Genomic DNA, 21,200 nt, shown 5'->3' on the forward strand with positions numbered 1-21,200 from the left:
CCAAAAGGAGTCTGACAGTATTTTAGTAGTAAAAACAGTCAAGAAGGAAGTGAAGAGTTGGTCTCATCCATTGCGGGAGATGGATGTCTGAAGCCGAACTCTGTTAGCGGAGGCATCAATTTTTCTCATTTTTATTATCCCGAAGTATCCTGTATTTACCCAACTCGAGGAGGTTCTATTACAGCAGTGGCGGACCGTGCATTTCAAACCTAGGCCTTTAGTAGTGCTCCGTCTGAATCAACCCGCCCCTCAAAAACTAATTTATGGTTATAAAAACCAACTTAATATGCAGAAATACAGTATAAAGAGCCGTTGCATCGCAGATAGATAACTCCTGTAGCCACAATAAATGCCTTTATTGAATAGACAAACCAGGGGTGAACAAGTTCCTTTCTACTGCAGCTACAGCCTGTGACACACATAAAAAACATCAATAATAACTCATAAACTTGCAATATGATTTAGGAAAATCGCAACATTTTACTCACCAAAAATTCAGATTATTTGTAAACAAAATCCATCCTCCTCTCTTTCCTCAAAAATGGTTCAATTACTCTGTCGTACAGATTATCCATGCGCTTCAGTTCCATCACAAAGTCCCTTCCTATCGCCATCGAAGCTAATGCTGAAAGTCGAACCTGCCCTGTCGTATTTCTGGCATAAGTTTTAATTCGCTTTAGGGCTGAAAATATCCACTCAACAGAAGCAGTGGACACGGAAATGGTCACCGCCAGACATACCAATGTGTACAGCTGCCCCATGATGCTCTCATTCAGATTTTTCTATTACACCATCCGCACCATCCTATCCAATCAATGGGTCTGAATACGGTGACGTTGCCGTACGCCTGCTAAAGGGCCCTAGTGAAACCAACTCAAAATTTGATTGGTTGAAGCAACAGTTTAATCGACATTTATTTTGTGTTACAGGGCCTGCAGAACGGATTGTGAAGGCCTCCGGGCAGACTTCTTTGACTTTGACCCTGCCTGGCAACAAATGATGGCTGAAAAGTGATTGGTTAAATGCTTTAATACGAAAATACATGTCTGGAAGCAGCACAACCATCGGAAAAGCTATGAAAGGAAGCGAACAGACTATTTGGAATTATTTAATAAATATTCATGGACAAAATATAATTAACACCAGTTTGTGATTCAGATATTTTTTTAGGCCAGCAGAGAAGGCCTTGCAGGCCCTGACGGCCCGCCACTGTATTACAGTATATGCAAGTATATATAAACATGAGCAGTAAGAAAGGGGCTCAGAAAGAAATGGAACAGAAACTCAAAGATACATCCAAGCCTAGACAGCCATCAAGTCCAAATTCAAGGTATGGCCTTACAGAGATTGACCTGGAGTAGATGGGCGAAAGTACAGATCTCCCGGGATCCCGGGCCACTTCATCGTCTCCAGTTGAGAGCGAAAGTGGGAGCGAATGTGCAAGTGATGCAGGTCACGATAGCTCGTCGATTCCAGAACATCACTTGAAACTGGAAATGGCCTTGCCGTCCGCGTTATCAACTACTCCTTGCAAGCCGGAAGCATTGGCTGTAACGCCACTTCCCCTGATCTGTCCGAACTGAAGGCAATGATTGCTGAGCTCAAGAAAGATATAAAGAAAGATAAAAAAAAAGAAAGAAATGATATGCTCAAGCTAATTGAGAAGACAAACGAGAAGCTGCAGGTGGAGCTGTGGTTGCTTCAGGAGCTGCAGCAGGATAATAAAGACTTGGAGAAACGTGTATATAATCGCTTTGAGGCAGCCTTTAAAGGTATGTTGGAAAAATTGAGGAACACATTCAGGAAAATGCGTCTAAGTTTGAGGAAAAACTGAGAGCACTTGGCGATCAGTTGGAAGACGTTAAGCACACATTCACGACTCGAATTGAAACAGCTGAACATCTGGCATCCACCGCCAATGGAAAAGCAATGGCTGCGAATTCCGAATGCAAAAAACTGTTGCTGCTCTGGAAGATGGATGCAGAAGGAATAATATTCGAATCGAAGGTCTACCTGAGAATTGTTAAAGTCCAAACCCAGTGAAATTCGGAGCTGAACTATTCTCAATAATAATTGGAGAGGACTTTAAATCAGACACTGAGATAGCAGCAGCTTACCGCATACAGGGATCAAATACCACTAAACATAGGACTCTTATTATGAGTATCGAAAAATCACAATCTAAATTTAATGTAGTGTCACTTCTCAGACAGAAAAAAAGAGATTATATTTGAAAATAACATTTGTATTTTCCCTGATTTCTCACCCTCAACAGCTGCTAAATATGCCGCTTTTTACAACGTTAAACAGCGCTAACGGAAAGCCAAGATCAGATACAGCCTCTTGTATCCTGCCAAACTGAAAGTAGATATTCAAGAAAAGCATTACATCTTCACCACTACGGAGGAAGCAGAAAAAGAGTTAAGAAAGCTGATCCTGACATTTTTTTGAAATACGATCGTGAGTCGCATTCTGTTATGTTATGGCATGGCAAAGAAGATATTACCGGCTGTCTGATCCACTTGCAATGATATTGGTACCGTAATTATACATCCTTTTCCCTTCTTAGCCACTTTCTGTTTACTCTTCTAAAGGAGATTGTTTAACATCATACCCTTGGTTTATTGTTATTGTTATTATTGTATTAGGGTTTACTATGCTTATCCAGGGCCACTTTTTAACACCATTCCCTGGGTTTACTATCTTACTATTTCAAGACTGTTGAAGATTGTATTTTATGCTTATAGTATTTGGACTGTATCGGCAATAGATATCTCAATTTTAATCCTCATATGCCGCTGCTGGGGGACTTTTTTGTTTTGGATGTACTCTGTCTCTAGGTATGTCAGAGGACTGGAACTTTGTGAAATGGGGTCCAGCCTCACATGGGGAGGCAAAATGGGGGGGACTAGGGGGGGAGGGAAAGAGAGCAAGCTATCTCTAGTCTATCCTTTTAACCTTTATAATTATAAGTACCAATGTAAAAATAAGCTTCATGGCAATAACTCCTGGTAAAATTGGAAATTAAGGTCAAAACTGTCTCACTTTCAGTTAAGACTACAAAATGACATCAAAAATTCAGAATCAACGTCTCTATGACCGGACAGTTAACTTTGTGAGCTGGAATGTTAAAGGCCTGAATCTATACTAATAAAAGGCAAAGCCCTCACTGACTGACTGACTCACTGACTGACTGACTCACTCGTCACTAATTGTCCAACTTCCCGTGTAGGTGGAAGGCTGAAATTTGGCATGATATTTTGATATATATATGTGAATGTATGTGTATATATATATATATACTAGCAAAATACCCGCGCTTCGCAGCGGAGAAGTACTGTGTTAAAGAGGTTATGTAAACATATATATACATAAACATACTGTATATACATAAATATATACATATACACATCCACATATATATACATATATCAACATATATATACACATATATATATATATATATATATATATATATATATATATACACACACATGCAGACACATATACATATATATACATATACATATTTGTATATCTACATATATATACACATATATACATGTATATACATATACATATTTGTATATCTACATATATATAAACATATATACATATATATACATATTTGTATATCTACATGCATACACATATATCTATCTATCTATCTATATATATATATATATATATATAAATATATATATATATATATACACACATATATATATACACATACATATATATATATATATATATATATATATATATATGTAGCTGATTACCCAGTGGATTCGCTCACTGAGTGCAAGAGAAAAAAATAAAATGTATGTATAAAATAAGTTTAATTGCCAAATTTATTTTTCCACAAATAAAGAGCACTTACAATAACATAGAAATCAATATAAACAACATTAACATCATTATCATTTGAGAATATGAAGTAATATATAAGAAGCACATTGCATATAAATATAAATTATTAAACATTAAAATGTTCTTCTATAAAACACTACCGTGGCTATTCGTTTGTCTGTCCAGGATTTTAAATCAGCTGTAGCTCGCAAACCGTTTCACCTATTGACTTGAAATTTGGTACACAGATACTACGTCACGTCTACTATTCGCTTTCCCACACATATGAACACATATATATATATATATATATATATATATATATATATACACACATACATATACACACACATACACATATATACATATACATACATAGTGCTTTGCAACACGGGCTGTGATTGTTACATGGGAGGGAGACAACAAATCACAGCTTCCCGCTTTCTAATCGGGCTTGTGATTGCTGCTTTGACGGATGCCCAGATCCCACAGTATTTCCCCTTAGGAGAGGCGTTAGGCAAGTGTAATTGAATAGCGGTGCTGCAAGTTATTACTCTTTTTATCTTTATTTTATTTTATTGTAGAATCAACTCACAGCTGCGCGCACCAGTGCGTGCGTGGCGGATGCGTACGGCTGACGTTTTCATTGTCTACCACCTTCGCTAATCATTCTTGAGGCAGATTGAAGACTTAAGTGCCAGCTTAACTGAAAAATTAAAGAAAACATACTAAGTTTTAAAAAAAAAGACTTTTAACGGGAAAAGATGCCGACGAAAGAAGAGAAGCAGCGGGACACTAGGGTCAAGAGCTGCTCATTAAGCAGCAAGCGCATCAACCTCTGAGCAAACAAATGGTAAACGTACAGAGAAAGAGGATAAATACTATGAATGGTCATGTCAAGTGTATTGACTCCACGTTATCGTGCAGTGCGCTGTTACTGGTATTTTGATAAAAGAATCTGAATAACATATAAGAAGCGTATAAATTATTAAACAGTAAAACATTAACATTTAAGAAGTAAAGATACATTGAGTACTACTGTAGTGCTTTCGGGTATAGTACATTTTTTGTTTGCCCATTACATGCATAAATGTATACATTTTTTGGTGTACCTACCCAAGAACACGCGACATGACCCGGCAGTTAAAAATGTATCGCTCCAGCAATTTTAACTGTGTTACAAAGTCATCTAATATGGTATTGCAAACGGCAGCGGGAGCGTTTCTATAAACTCAATTTAAACTTACTGTTTACACCGTGCTTTGAAGATGCATAGTATGCGACACGTGTTTCGCCGTAATTGTGGGCTCATCAGGAGTACACAGTCACTGCACTCCCTTACGGGAATCGATCCTCGGACGTAGAGGCGAAGCCCCTAACGTTGTGCCACGGCGTGAGGTTCGTTCATTTGACAGCATGTAGATCGGGGTAATTACATTGCAGGCATTCGTAGTCTGATTCACAATCTGATTGTATGGGTGGTTACCTACCAGGTAACGCTTGTGGTTGGTGAGCAAGTCGGCTAACTTCTGCCACGGTACCCTCTTTCAGTTGCGAGAAGCAGATCATACAATGGTTGAAATAGTTTAATATATATATAGCAAAATCACCGCGCTTCGCAGGGGCGAATATGGTATTGCAAACGGCAGCGTTTCTATAAACTTAAAGTTACGGTTTATACCGTGCCTTGTTTCATATTCTTTTCCTACCTTATCAATTGTGTAATGTGTTTTTTGAAGAGGTTTGATTCATGGAAGTGATCACTCCTGCTGCGTTCAGTCACTTCATGTGAGCCACTGTCTTGTGTGATGTTGCGATGTCCACGGGTTTATTTAATGTTAGCTAAGACCCGGCAGTTAAAAGTTTCTCGCTACAGCAATTTTAACTCTGTTACAAAGTGATGCAAACTCTCGTTTATACCTCGTGTCTTCTCATTAAACTTGTATCTCGCGAATATGGCATTGCAAACGGCAGCGGGAGCGTTTCTATAAAGTTAAGGTTACGGTTTACACCGTACTTTTTTATACCTCGTGTCTTCTCATTAGATAGATAGATAGATAGATAAACTTGTATCTCGCGAATATGGCATTGCAAACGGCAGCGGGAGCGTTTCTATAAAGTTAAGGTTACGGTTTACACCGTGCTTTTTTATACCTCGTGTCTTCTCATTAAACTTGTATCTCGCGAATATGGTATTGCAAACGGCAGCGGGAGCGTTTCTATAAAGTTAATTTAGACTTACGGTTTACACCGTGCTTTTTTATACCTCGTGTCTTATGAAGATGCTTGTATGCGTCACTCACTCGCTTCTTATTGTTTCGCTGCCTTGTCAATTGTGTAATGAATGTTTTCTTCTGCGATCTTTGGGGCTCCTCCTTCTTTTCTATGTACTGAGTTCACAGTCAGTTCACGTGATTACGTGGGAGGCGTGATGACGCGACACGCAACTCAGTCTCCTACGGCCATCTTGCTGCCTACCATTACAGTATATGGACAAAAAAGAGGTTCCAGTTATGACCATTACACGTATAATTTTGAAATGAAAACTGCCTAACTTTTGTAAGTAAGCTGTAAGGAATGAGCCTGCCAAATTTCAGCCTTCCACCTACACGGGAAGTTGGAGAATTAGTGATGAGTGAGTCAGTCAGTCAGTGAGGGCTTTGCCTTTTATTATTATAGATATAGATATGTGTATATGTAGATATGTATATATATGTATATGTATATATATGTTTACATAACCTCTTTAACACACTACTTCTCCGCTGCGAAGCGCGGGTATTTTGCTAGTTATGAAATAAAGAGAAAGAAAGTATTCTCTCACCTAACAGGTCTAAAACCTAAAATAGTATTTTTACAGGAGACCCACTTATTGTGAAAGGATCAGTTCCGGCTACAAAAAGACTGGACTGGCCAAATGTTCCATTCCAGATTTACAAAGAAAACTAGAGGTGTGGGAATTCTTATACATACAGTGGAACAGTCTCATTTGTGGTATCAGATGTAGTATCTGATCCTGAAGGGAAATATGTGATTGTAATGGGTAATTTATTTAATTGTAAAGTGATTTTGATAAATGTTTATGCACCCAATGTGGATAATAGAGACTTCATCCAAAATGTTTTTGCATCCATTCCCAATGTGAACACTCATAAAATTATAATGGCTGGGGACTTTAATTTTGTTTTAAATTCTGACCTTGATGGGTCTCCTGTCACAGGGTTGATGATATCCAACACTGCAAAGACACACAGTTTTTAACTGACCACAACTTATCACACCCCTGGAGATTTCTAAACCCAAATTCAAGAGCATATTCCTTCTACTCACCAGTGCATCATTGCTACTCAAGAATTGATTATTTCTTTGTGGATAACAATTTCTTCTCTACGATTAACTCTTCCAAGTACGATGCTATTATAGTTTCCGACCATGCCTATTTGATCTTGGAGCTAAAATCCTTATTCCCCACATACTCATCTCACAGATGGCATCTTAACCCACTTTTATTAGCAGACGAGAAATGTACAGAATTTATATCCAAACAAATCAGTTTTTTTCTAGAGACAAATACATCCTCAGAGGTCTCTGCAGGAATACTCTGGGAAACCCTGAAGGCCTTCTTAAGAGGACAGATTATCTCATATCTTTCTCACAGAAATAAATTAGAAACCAAGACGGTATCAGAGCTAACCAGCGAAATTACTAGAGTAGATCAAGAACATGCCAGGTGTCCAAGTGAGGCTCTTCATATGAAAATGCAGGCTCTGCATTCAGAATTCAACCTCTTAACAACTAAAGAAACTGAACAACTCATTTTTAAACCAAGACATCATTACTATGAACATGGAGAGAAAGCTAATAGGATCTTAGCTCAACAAATTCACAAGCAAGAAGTTCACAATGCAATCCCAGCAATCATAAAATACAAACGGAGACAAAATCGTTGACCATAAAAATATAATGCACACATTTAGAGAATACTTATATTTTTCTGAGTTTAAAGAAGACAAGACACAATCTAATGCATTCCTGGATGCATTACAGATACCACAAATAGATACTCTCACTGCAGAAAAACTGGATAAACCTTTGGCAGAATTATTAGATGCTATAAAGTCACTTCAGAGTGGCAAAGCAGTAGGCCCTAATGGCTGCCCTTTATAAGAAAATTCTCCACTCAGATAGCTCCCCTTTTATTAGCAATATTTACAGAAGCTAGAGCCAATAAAATTCTACCTCAAACTTTTCGCCAAACATTAATCACCGTCTTTCCTAAACAAAATAAGGACTTGTTACAATGTGCATCATACAGACCAATTTCACTTCTGAATAATGATGTTAAGATACTCTCCAAAGTTCTAGCTAGACGGATGGAGAAAGTGCTGCCTTCTGTAATATCATAACATCAAACTGAATTTATTAAAGGCTGACACTTAGCTTCCAATCTTCGACGCCTGCTTAATGTAATATATTTACCTGCAAAGTCAAACACCACAGAGATATTATTATTGTTGGATGCAGAAAAAGCATTTAATATGACTGAATTGAAGTACCTTTTCACTACATTGGAGAAATTTGGGTTTGGCCTGAACATTTGTGCAAACTACTGTATACCAAGCCAGAAGCTTCAGTTTATATTAACAAAATTAATTCAGACTACTTTACAACAACAACATTTATTTATATAGCACATTTTCATACAAAACGTAGCTCAAAGTGCTTTACATAATGAAGAAAAGAAAAATAAAAGACAAAATAAGAAATTAAAATAAGACAACATTAGTTAACATAGAAAAGGAGTAAGGTCTGATGGCCAGGGTGGACAGAAAAAAAAAAAAAAAAAATCTCCAGAAAGCTGGAGAAAAAAATAAAATCTGTAGGGGTGTCAGGCCACGAGACCGCCCAGTCCCCTCTGGGCATTCTACCTAACATAAATGAAATAGTCCTCTTTGTAGTTAGGGTTCTCACGGAGTCACTTGATGCTGATGGTCATACAGACTTCTGGCTTTTAATCCATCCATCATTTTTGGAACATCATGGTACTTAGAGTAGAGCCACCACCAAAAGGACACCGGAAAAGGAAACAGAAGAGAGAGTAGGGGTTAGTACAGATTTTAGAGCCACCGTGAGTAGTTATTATAATGAATTGGATATACAGAGTATCAGGATTAAATTACAGTGAAGTTATGAGAAGGCCATGTTAAAGTAATGTGTTTTCAGCAGTTTTTTAAAGTGCTCCACTGCATTAGCCTGGCGAATTCCTACTGGCAGGCTGTTCCAGATTTTAGGTGCATAACAGCAGAAGGCCGCCTCACCACTTCTTTTAAGTTTTGCTCTAGGAATTTTAAGGAGACACTCAGTTGAGGATCTGAGGTTGCGATTTGGAATATAAGACGTCAGACATTCCGATATATAGGATGGGGCGAGATTATTTAAGGCTTTATAAACCATAAGCAAAATTTTAAAGTCAATCCTGAATGACACAGGTAACCAGTGTAGTGACATCAAAACTGGAGAGATGTGCTCGGATTTTCTTTTCCTGGTAAGGATTCTAGCAGCTGCATTCTGCACTAGTTGCAAACGATTTATGTCTTTTTTGGGTAATCCTGAGAGGAGTGCGTTACAGTAATCTAGTCGACTGAAAAAAAAAACGCAAGAACTAATTTCTCAGCATCTTTCAATGATATAAGAGGTCTAACTTTTGCTATGTTTCTTAAGTGAAAAAATGCTGTCCTAGTGATCTGATTAATATGCGATTTAAAATTTAGATTACAGTCAACAGTTACCCCTAAGCTTTTTATCTCCGTTTTGACTTTTAATCCTAATGCTTCCAGTTTATTTGTAATAGCCTCATTGTATCCATTATTGCCAATCACTAAGATTTCAGTTTTCTCTTTGTTTAACTTGAGAAAGTTACTATTCATCCATTCTGAAATACAAGTCAGACATTGTGTTAGTGAATCAAGAGATTTGGGGTCATCAGGTGCAATTGATAAATACAGTTGTGTGTCATCAGCATAGCTGTGGTAGCTCACGTTGTTCCCTGAGATAATCTGACGTAATGGAAGCATGTAGATTGAGAAGAGCAGCGAACTCAGGATAGAGCCTTGTGGAACACCATATAGGATATCATGTGTATTTGAGTTGTAATTACCACAACTAACAAAGAATTTTCTCCCAGCTAGGTAGGATTCAAATCAATTTAAGACACTGCCTGAGAGGCCCACCCACTGACTAAGGCAATTTTTAAGAATATTATGATCAATGGTGTCAAATGCGGCACTCAGACCTAAGAGGATGAGAACAGATAAATGGCCTCTGTCTGCATTTACCCGCAAATCATTGACTACTTTAACGAGTGCAGTTTCTGTGCTGTGATTTGTTCTGAAACCTGACTGAAATTTATCAAGAATAGCATGTTTATTGAGGTGCTCATTTAACTGCATAACGACTGCCTTCTCTAGAATTTTACTTAAGAAAGGCAGGTTAGAGATGGGTCTAAAATTTTCAAGAGCAGAGGGGTCGAGGTTATTTTTCTTAAGAAGGGGTTTGACTACAGCAGTCTTAAGACAGTCTGGGAAGACCCCCGTATCTAATGATGAATTTACTATGTCAAGAACATTATCAATTAGCATGCCCGATACTTCTTTGAAAAAATTTGTTGGTATTGGGTCAAGGATGCAGGTGGAGGGTATCATTTGAGAAATTATTTTATGTAAATCAGGTAAATCTATCCTAGTGAAAGAGTTCAATTTGTTTATAATGGAATACTGGGGTTTAGGAGGATCCTTAGTGTTGGGGAGATATACTATGTTATTTCGAATATCATAATTTTTTTGATTGAAAAATACAGCGATAGCCTCACAGGTTTTACCTGAAGTACTTAGGATGTATTCCTTTGAGTTACTTGGGTTTAACAGACGATCAGTTGTTGAGAATAAGACTCTGGGATTACTAGCATTGTTATTTATAATCTTAGAGAAATAGCAGCGCCTCTCAAGACAGACTGTGTTATTGTATTCTGTTATTTTAACTTTTAATATTTCATAGTTCTAGTTCACTTTAAACTAGAACGTGGTACCAGACAAGGATGTCCCTTGTCACCACTGCTTTTCGCAATTGCCATTGAGCCACTGGCAGTTCAATGTCGAAATTCTTATGAGATAAACGGGATTATCAGAGAAGGACTTGAAGAGAAAATTTCTCTATACGCAGGTGATATGGTACTTTATGTATCAGATCCACAAAATACTGTGCCTACAGTCCTAACAGCACTAACAGAATTTCAAAAGATTTGTGGTCTCAGAATGAATTTAAATAAAAGTATGCTCTTTCCAGTTAATTCTCAAGCACACAATATTAGATTGGACACCTTCCCTTTTATCATTGCAGATCAGTTTAAATACCTAGGGATAAACATCACAAGTAAACTTAAAGCTCTTTATCAACAAAATGTTGCTGTCTGTATGGAAAACATTAAGCAAGGCTTACATAGATGGTCAACACTTCATCTCACTTTAGCTAGAAGAATTAACATTCTTAAGATGAATATCCTTCCTAAGCTTCTCTTTTTATTTCAAAACATTCCAATTTACATCAATAAATCTTTTTTTTAAGAAATTCGATTCAACCATAACCTCATTTATTTGGAATTCAAAACATCCACGTATCCAAAGAGTGACCCTACAAAAACCTAAGGCAGAAGGTGGCACGGCTCTACCTAACTTTCAATTTTATTACTGGGCAGCAAACATACAAACTGTAAAAACATGGACATGGACACAAATAGATGAACATACACAGGCTTGGTCCGCAATAGAAATAAAATCCTGCAGTACTGTACTTCTTTATATTCCTTGCTTTGTACCCCAATAAATGCAAGTTATCGCCAATATACTAAGAACCCAATTGTGCTTCACTCAATCAGAATATGGAACCAATGTCGGAAGTATTTTAAGATAGAGAAGCTTTTATCTGTGGTACCTCTGCACGAGAACGACGTTTTTCCACCCTCGCAAACATATGCAGTTTTTAATGTCTGGATAATATTTGGGATTAAATCACTTAGAGATCTGTACATTGACAACATCTTTTCATCCTACGAACAATTACATTCTAAATTTAACTTTCCAGCAACACATTTCTTTCACTACCGTCAAATTAGAAACTTTGTTAAACAGAACCTGCCCAATTTTCCACACCTCCCACCTCCCTCTATGCTGGAAAAAATATTGTTCAGTCTCAAGGACTCAGACAGCATTTCCGCAATATTTAAAACCATTTTACAGTTTCTCTCTTTCAAAGATCCAAGAGGACAGTAGGAAAAGGATCTCTCACTCAATATCTCAGAAAAGGAGTGGAAGGTAGCAATGCAGAGAATTCACTCGAGCTCCGAACCAGATAACCAGATAACGAACCAGACTAGAAACAGATAATATTTATCTTCAAGTGCATATGGGGATTAGTGAGTACAATATAAACCCTTGATGCATATTTCTACAAAGTAACTGCACACTGGAAAGTACTCGAAAACAGCAAATTTTATAGTATTACTAGCAAAATACCCGCGCTTCGCAGCGGAGAAGTACTGTGTTAAAGAGGTTATGTAAACATATATATACATAAACATACTGTATATACATAAATATATACATATACACATCCACATATATATACATATATCAACATATATATACACATACATATATATATATATATATATATATATATACACACACACATGCAGACACATATACATATATATACATATACATATTTGTATATCTACATATATATACACATATATACATATATATACATATTTGTATATCTACATACATACACATCTATCTATCTATCTATCTATCTATCTATCTATCTATCTATATATATATATATATACACACATATATATATACACATACATATATATATATATATATATATAGCTGATTACCCAGTGGATTCGCTCACTGAGTGCAAGAGAAAAAAATAAAATGTATGTATAAAATAAGTTTAATTGCCAAATTTATTTTTCCACAAATAAAGAGCACTTACAATAACATAGAAATCAATATAAACAACATTAACATCATTATCATTTGAGAATATGAAGTAATATATAAGAAGCACATTGCATATAAATATAAATTATTAAACATTAAAATGTTCTTCTATAAAACACTACCGTGGCTATTCGTTTGTCTGTCCAGGATTTTAAATCAGCTGTAGCTCGCAAACCGTTTCACCTATTGACTTGAAATTTGGTACACAGATACTACGTCACGTCTACTATTCGCTTTCCCACACATATGAACACACACATATATATATATATATACACACATACATATACACACACATACACATATATACATATACATACATAGTGCGTTGCAACATGGGCTGTGATTGTTACATGGGAGGGAGACGACAAATCACAGCTTCCCGCTTTCTAATCGGGCTTGTGATTGCTGCTTTGACGGATGCCCAGATCCCACAGTATTTCCCCTTAGGAGAGGCGTTAGGCAAGTGTAATTGAATAGCGGTGCTGCAAGTTATTACTCTTTTTATCTTTATTTTATTTTATTGTAGAATCAACTCACAGCTGCGCGCACCAGTGCGTGCGTGGCGGATGCGTACGGCTGACGTTTTCATTGTCTACCACCTTCGCTAATCATTCTTGAGGCAGATTGAAGACTTAAGTGCCAGTTTAACTGAAAAATTAAAGAAAACATACTAAGTTTTAAAAAAAATGAGTTTTAACGGGAAAAGATGCCGACGAAAGAAGAGAAGCAGCGGGACGCTAGGGTCAAGAGCTGCTCATTAAGCAGCAAGCGCATCAACCTCTGAGCAAACGAATGGTAAACGTACAGAGAAAGAGGATAAATACTATGAACGGTCATGTCAAGTGTATTGACTCCACGTTATCGTGCAGTGCGCTGTTACTGGTATTTTGATAAAAGAATCTGAATAACATATAAGAAGCGTATAAATTATTAAACAGTAAAACATTAACATTTAAGAAGTAAAGATACATTGAGTACTACTGTAGTGCTTTCGGGTATAGTACATTGTTTGTTTGCCCATTACATGCATAAATGTATACATTTTTTGGTGCACCTACCCAAGAACACGCGACATGACCCGGCAGTTAAAAATGTATCGCTCCAGCAATTTTAACTGTGTTACAAAGTCATCTAATATGGTATTGCAAACGGCAGCGGGAGCGTTTCTATAAACTCAATTTAAACTTACTGTTTACACCGTGCTTTGAAGATGCATAGTATGCGACACGTGTTTCGCCGTAATTGTGGGCTCATCAGGAGTACACAGTCACTGCACTCCCTTACGGGAATCGATCCTCGGACGTAGAGGCGAAGCCCCTAACGTTGTGCCACGGCGCGAGGTTCGTTCATTTGACAGCATGTAGATCGGGGTAATTACATTGCAGGCATTCGTAGTCTGATTCACAATCTGATTGTATGGGTGGTTACCTACCAGGTAACGCTTGTGGTTGGTGAGCAAGTCGGCTAACTTCTGCCATGTTGCCCTCTTTCAGTTGCGAGAAGCAGATCATACAATGGTTGAAATAGTTTAATATATATAGCAAAATCACCGCGCTTCGCAGGGGTGAATATGGTATTGCAAACGACAGCGTTTCTATAAACTTAAAGTTACGGTTTATACCGTGCCTTGTTTCATATTCTTTTCCTACCTTATCAGTTGTGTAATGTGTTTTTTGAAGAGGTTTGATTCATGGAAGTGATCACTCCTGCTGCGTTCAGTCACTTCACGTGAGCCACTGTCTTGTGTGATGTTGCGATGTCCACGGGTTTATTTAATGTTAGCTAAGACCCGGCAGTTAAAAGTTTCTCGCTACAGCAATTTTAACTCTGTTACAAAGTGATGCAAACTCTCGTTTATACCTCGTGTCTTCTCATTAAACTTGTATCTCGCGAATATGGCATTGCAAACGGCAGCGGGAGCGTTTCTATAAAGTTAAGGTTACGGTTTACACCGTGCTTTTTTATACCTCGTGTCTTCTCATTAAACTTGTATCTCGCGAATATGGCATTGCAAACGGCAGCGGGAGCGTTTCTATAAAGTTAATTTAGACTTACGGTTTACACCGTGCTTTTTTATACCTCGTGTCTTATGAAGATGCTTGTATGCGTCACTCACTCGCTTCTTATTGTTTCGCTGCCTTGTCAATTGTGTAATGAATGTTTTCTTCTGCGCTCTTTGGGGCTCCTCCTTCTTTTCTACGTACTGAGTTCACAGTCAGTTCACGTGATTACGTGGGAGGCGTGATGACGCGACACGCAACTCAGTCTCCTACGGCCATCTTGCTGCCTACCATTACAGTATATGGACAAAAAAGAGGTTCCAGTTATGACCATTACGCGTATAATTTTGAAATGAAAACTGCCTAACTTTTGTAAGTAAGCTGTAAGGAATGAGCCTGCCAAATTTCAGCCTTCCACCTACACGGGAAGTTGGAGAATTAGTGATGAGTGAGTCAGTCAGTCAGTGAGTGAGTGAGTCAGTCAGTCAGTCAGTGAGGGCTTTGCCTTTTATTATTATAGATATAAAAAGGGCGATTTGGCAGATCCAAGCAACTATAGGCCAGTAATCTTAAAGTGCATCAGTTGTAAATTAATGGAAGGAATTGTTAAGTAGACTATTAAGCAGCACTTGGCAAGAACAGGAGTTTTAGGGAACAGTCGGTATGAGTTCCGATGAGGGAAGTGATGTTTTCTAATATGTTGTAATTCTATCAAAAAGCAAAAAATGAATGCAATCAGAATGGTTCATATGATATTATTTATCTTGATTTTCAGAATTTGTTATGAGAGGTTGGGCATCAAACTAAAGGAAGTGGGAGTTCAGTGTGTAGTGTACAGATGCGTCTAAAATTGGGTAAAATGCAGGAATCACAGGGTGATTGTTTGAGCAGCCTTTTCAGAAATGGGTGCTGTTAAGAGTGGTGTCCCTCAATAGTCAGTACTCTGGCTCCTACTATCTTAATACATAATTTGCCTGCCTCCTCACTCACTCACTCACGTCCGTCCGAAGCCGAATGCGCAGTCGCCTACTGCGCACGTCCGAAGCCGAATGCACAGTCGCCTTCTGGCAGCTGCCCGAAAAATCTTACGAGACTGGCATCCAACCCCAACATCGCGGCAGGTGGCGGATTTACGGGCGCAAAAATTCAAAGAGAAAGGTGACTTCGATTAAAGCTCTAGAGGCCTGAAAGGCGATTTCAACTATAGCTCGAGGTCTAATTACGCATTCTGATTCAATTATGCATTCATTCAATACACCTATATCAGGTTTGTGGTGCTTATACTTATACTTATTACTATTCCATATTGGACTGGAACATTCATCATTCAATATTATAATATAGGTCTGGAAAATCCATCAACTAACAGTACAACCCTGTTACAGTAATGAGTAAAGCGGACTACAATCATTACAAAACAACTTCTTCGTTACTTATCATTTGTTCTTCATACACTGCTGACACAAACTCGTGCCCATTTTATCTTACGTTGTCGAAACGGGCTCTTTGTCTAGTATTTAATATTCATACATTATAACAACAACAGTTTATTTCATGTATAACCCTAAATCACACAAGGAATGTCTCAATGGGTATTAACAGGTCCTGATTTTGATAGCATCCCCACCTTGACTCCCTAAGACAGGGGTAGGCAACGTCGGTCCTGGTGAGCCGCAGTGGCTACAGGTTTTCATTCCAACCCAATTGCTTAATTAGAAACCAATCATTGCCAATCTCAGACCTTATTTAATTTTATGGCTTGTTAGTCTGTGCAATGTAAGGCTCTTATATCGTAGATTTTTTTCCTTTCCAAGGATATCATCCAAATGATATGAAGCCTAAAACAGATCATTTTCAGTCTGTCACATTTTTCTATTAAGTGTTTTATTAAATCAAACAGTGCATGATGAACACACACAGATGTAATTGGAAAAAAGCTAGCTGGAGAACTGTTGGCTGCTTTGTCTTTTACATCTTATTGCTAATAAGGAGCAATTAAAACACTGAATGCAGCAGTTTAAGATTGAAATAAGCAATTAAGGTTGGAGAACCTTAACAAGCGAGACCACTAAAATGAAGCATCAAAATGTCACTTAAGCAATATGTGCTTCATCAGCAATAATTGAGTTCTCATTAAGGAACTGGGTTGGAACAAAAACCTGCACATACTGTGGCACTCCAGGACCGACGTTGCCTACCCCTGCCCTAAGAAGACAAGAAAAAAACTCCAAAAAAAAACCCTTGTAGGAATAAAAAATAATTGAAGAAATCTTGGGAAACAAAATTAAGAGTGAGACCCCCTTCAGGGTAGGATGGAAATGCAATGGATGTCAGTAAAAGTATATAAGATGAATAATATAAATAACAAACTGGTTATGTTTGCAGATGATACCAAGCTAGGTGAATTTGCAGATAATCTAGAGTATGTTGAATCAGTACAGAGGGACTTGAACAGCATACAGGCTTGGATAGATTTGCAGCAAATTAAATTTAATGTTAGTAAATGTAAAGTATTACACATAGGAAGTAAAAATGTTAGATCTGAATACACAATGGGAGGTCTGAATCTTAATAGTACTTCTTGTGAGAAAAGTATAACAATCATAGCTGACTTGTCATTATCAACCACCAGGCAGTGTTCAGAAGCCATTAAAAAAGCTAACTCATTGTTAAGTAAAATTGCACATTTGTATAGAGTACAAGTCAAAGGAAGTTATGCTTAAATTTTATAACACACTAATGAGGCCACACCTCACACCTCAAGTAATATGTTCAATTTTGGTCAAAAAGACATAGCAGCACTAGAAAAAGTCCAGAGATGAGTGACTAGGCTGATTCCAGGAATGTGAGGAATATTAGTTATGAGGAAAGATTTGAAGAGTTGATCCTTTTCAGCTTAACTAATTGGAGATTAATAGGAAACATGACTGAAGTGTTCAAAATTATGAAAGGAATTAGTAAGGTGGATCAAGACTGTTTCTTTAAAATAAGTTCAACATGAACACAGGGACACATTTGGAAGCTTGAAATTACCAAGCACTGTGGTGGACAGTATAACTCTAGGGTGTGGTGGACGGCCAGGACCCATGCTCGGCCGGGACGCCCCTTTGTCACTGGATCCGGGGCAGCAGCCATGGGAGCCACGCTACATCCCTCAGAAGCTTTGTTGGCAGCCCCTCTGGGTTGCGTTGGGGCCACTTTCGTGGAACACCAGAGCTCATCCTGGTTGGGCTCTGTGGCCTCCACCGGGGGAGCTGCATAGAGCTGCACGGCTTAATGAGCCCGTCTGGGCGGGAGCACAGCCACACCCGGAAGTGCAGCCGGAAGTAGGTCAATGAGCACCTGCAGCACTTCCGGATGGGCTATAAGAGGAGCCTGCAGCCACTGCTCTGGGTGCCAGAGTTGGGAGGAGAATGACAAAGCTGACCTGGGAGGAGAGGAAGACAAAGAGTGTGATTTGGGGTGATTTTTCTTTCTTTGTGTGTGTTTTGATGACTGTGTTGTGTCTGTGGGGATCATGGGGAAGACGTGCCTCACAGGTGAAGAAAAAATAATTTTTTTTTGCTTATTTTACACGTGCCTCAGTTGTCAGTCTGTGTCGGGTCGGTGCCAACCAAGTGCCAGTATCACAAGGGACATTGAAAACTTGACTTGATATTGCTTTGGAGCAATTAGGTGAATAGGACTGTGCTGAATAGCCTTTTCTTGTGAAATTTTTTTTGATGTTCTGACTGCATTAAAATCATCAACTAAGGCAATCCTTCCAATCGCTATGTTAGGAATTTGCAGACATATTGCACTGAAACCACTGAAAGTAGTGCAGCAGTTAGCATGTTGTTTATATTCATTCTGGTCTATTGCTCTAGGGTCACATCTACCTGAAAAAAAAATTTGACCATGCAGAGGACATTCAGGATAGATATACTGTATGTACAAAGTCATATCGGATTTGGTTCAATGACAAAATTAATTCGAACAAAAAAAAAATCAGATATGAACCAAAAAACAGAGCTTGGCCAATTTTAGCTGCAGTATGGCATACATTATAAAAGAGGCAACAGGCATCTTGTGTCACTATATAGTAGTTTTAAGCCTACCCAGATATTAGCTGGGATAACCTTGCAAATAGCAGAGCACAACAACACAGTTTGTTAAAGCACCAAAACTGAGGGGGAGCCATTCTGATTTCGTATTTTATAATAATCAGGATACAATGGAGGGTGTAGAGGTGACTGAAACATTAGGGTCAACTGACCATAATTATAATGCAGTTCTCAGTGTTTTGGAAGAATGTGGATACAAAGGCTAAAACTGTGAAGTTTAACTTTGGTGGGGCAAATTTTGAGAAGATGCAGTAAGGTCTAAGGAGGATAGACTGTGGATAAGCTTTTAACTGTGGAGACAGTCGAGGAGCAGTGAAACAGTTTTACATATAATGCAGGGTAGGTACATCCATATATTTTGGAATTACGAAATTTAAGAAAACTCCACAATGGGTTAATAAAGAGTTGAAAAAGAAGCTGCAAAGAAAAAAAACAGCTGTATAAAGTATATAAGACTGGTAAGCTTAATGTGAATCATGGATAAATTAATGGAAGGAATGATTAAGGATAAGATTAAGCAACACATGCCACAAACAGGAGTTTAACTGAACAGTGAGTATGCATTCTGAAGAGGGTGGTTATGTTTTTGTTTTTTTAATTTTATTGATTTTATTGTAATCATTCCATACAAATAGATCAATTTTTACAAAAAATAGGATTGAAAACAAATCAACCCCCACCCCTGAGAAAGAGAGCATGGCCAATGAAGTAAAACTTAAAGCTTGTAAAAATAAATAAATTGATGAGTTTAATAGGCGGATAAAGATAAATGGAGAAGAAAAAGAAATGGGAAGAGAATCTATTTCCTCAGTGCTTTAAGAGCTTATTCTAAAATATTATTGATTAGATGCTGCCAGGTTTTGAAAAAGTTCTGCACAGATCCACTAACTGAAAATTAGATGTTTTCCAATTTCAAATAGTATAAAACATCAGTTACCCACTGACTTAAAAGAGGAGAGTTAGGACTCTTCCAGTTTAGCAAAATAAGTCTGCGTGCCAATAGTGTAGTGAAGGCAATCACAGTTTGTTTGTTCTTCTACACTTTAAGCCCATCTGGAAGAACACCAAACACAGCTGTTAATGGGTTAGGAGGGATTGTGACACCAAAGCTGTCTGAAAGGCACTTAAAAATTTTTGTCCAGAATGATGTTAATTTGGTGCAGGCCCAAAACATGTGACCCAGTGAGGCTGGAACTTGATTGCAGCGTTCGCAGGTTGGATCTTGCCCTAGAAACATTTTGGACAGTTTTAATTGAGACAGATGTTGAATAATTGTATGCTTTGCGCATATGGAGCTCAAGTGAATTCTCTGTATTGTTATCTTCCAGTCCTTTTCTGATATGTTGAGTGAGGGATCCTTTTCCCATTGTTCTCTTGGATCTTTGAAAGGGATGGACTGTAAAATAATATTATATATTACAGAAATGCTGTCTGAGTCCTCGAAACTGAGCAATATTTTTTCTAGCATAGAGGAAAGTGCGAGATGAGGAAAATCGGCAGGTTCTGTTTAACAAAGTTTGTAATTTGAAGATATTGAAAGAAATGTGTAGTTGGAAAGTTAAATTTGGAATGTAATTGTTCATAGGATGCAAAGATGTTGTGTATATAAAGATCTCTAAGCAATTTAATCCCAAATGTTTTCCAGATATTAAACTGCATATGATTGCGAGGGTTGAAAAAGGTGGTTCTCATGCAGAGGCGCCACAGATAAAAGATTCTCCATCTTAAAATGCTTTCTACATTGGTTCCATATTCTGAGTGAGTGAGGCACAATTGGGTTATTAGTATATTGGCGATAACTTGCATTTATTGGGGCACAAAGCATGGTATATAAACACATACTGCAGGATTTTATTTCTATTGTGGACCAAGCCTGTGTATGTTCATCTGTTTGTGTCCAGGTTTTTATAGCTTGTATGTTTGCTGCCCAGTAATAAAACTGAAAGTTACTGTAGGTGGAGCCATGCCACCTTCTGCCTTAGGTCTTTGTAGGGTCACTCTTTGGATACGTGGATGTTCTGAATTCCAAATAAATTAGGTTATGGTTGAATCTAATTTCTTAAAAAAAGATTTATTGATGTAAATTGGAATGTTTTGAAATTAAAACAGAAGCTTAGGAAGGATATTCATCTTAAGAATGTTAATTCTTCCAGCTAAAGTGAGATGAAGTGTTG

At 37.8% G+C, this 21,200-nt stretch overlaps 1 protein-coding gene across 3 annotated transcripts in view; it reads left to right on the top strand.

The window, feature by feature from the left end:
- The window catches only part of gabrd (gamma-aminobutyric acid type A receptor subunit delta), a 202,863-nt gene that overhangs the window by 103,101 nt on the left and 78,562 nt on the right, over positions 1 to 21,200 (top strand). The window contains exon 1 of one of the 3 annotated variants that reach the window (XM_028807483.2): positions 18,352 to 18,385. The exons of the other annotated variants lie outside the window; for them this stretch is intronic. The gene's annotated coding sequence lies outside the window, so the exon portion shown is untranslated. Of the gene's footprint in view, positions 1 to 18,351; positions 18,386 to 21,200 lie in introns of those variants that run through there. 3 annotated transcript variants of the gene reach the window in all.

The sequence above is a fragment of the Erpetoichthys calabaricus genome, chromosome 8 (assembly GCF_900747795.2).
Source record: "Erpetoichthys calabaricus chromosome 8, fErpCal1.3, whole genome shotgun sequence".
Lineage (NCBI taxonomy): Eukaryota > Metazoa > Chordata > Cladistia > Polypteriformes > Polypteridae > Erpetoichthys > Erpetoichthys calabaricus.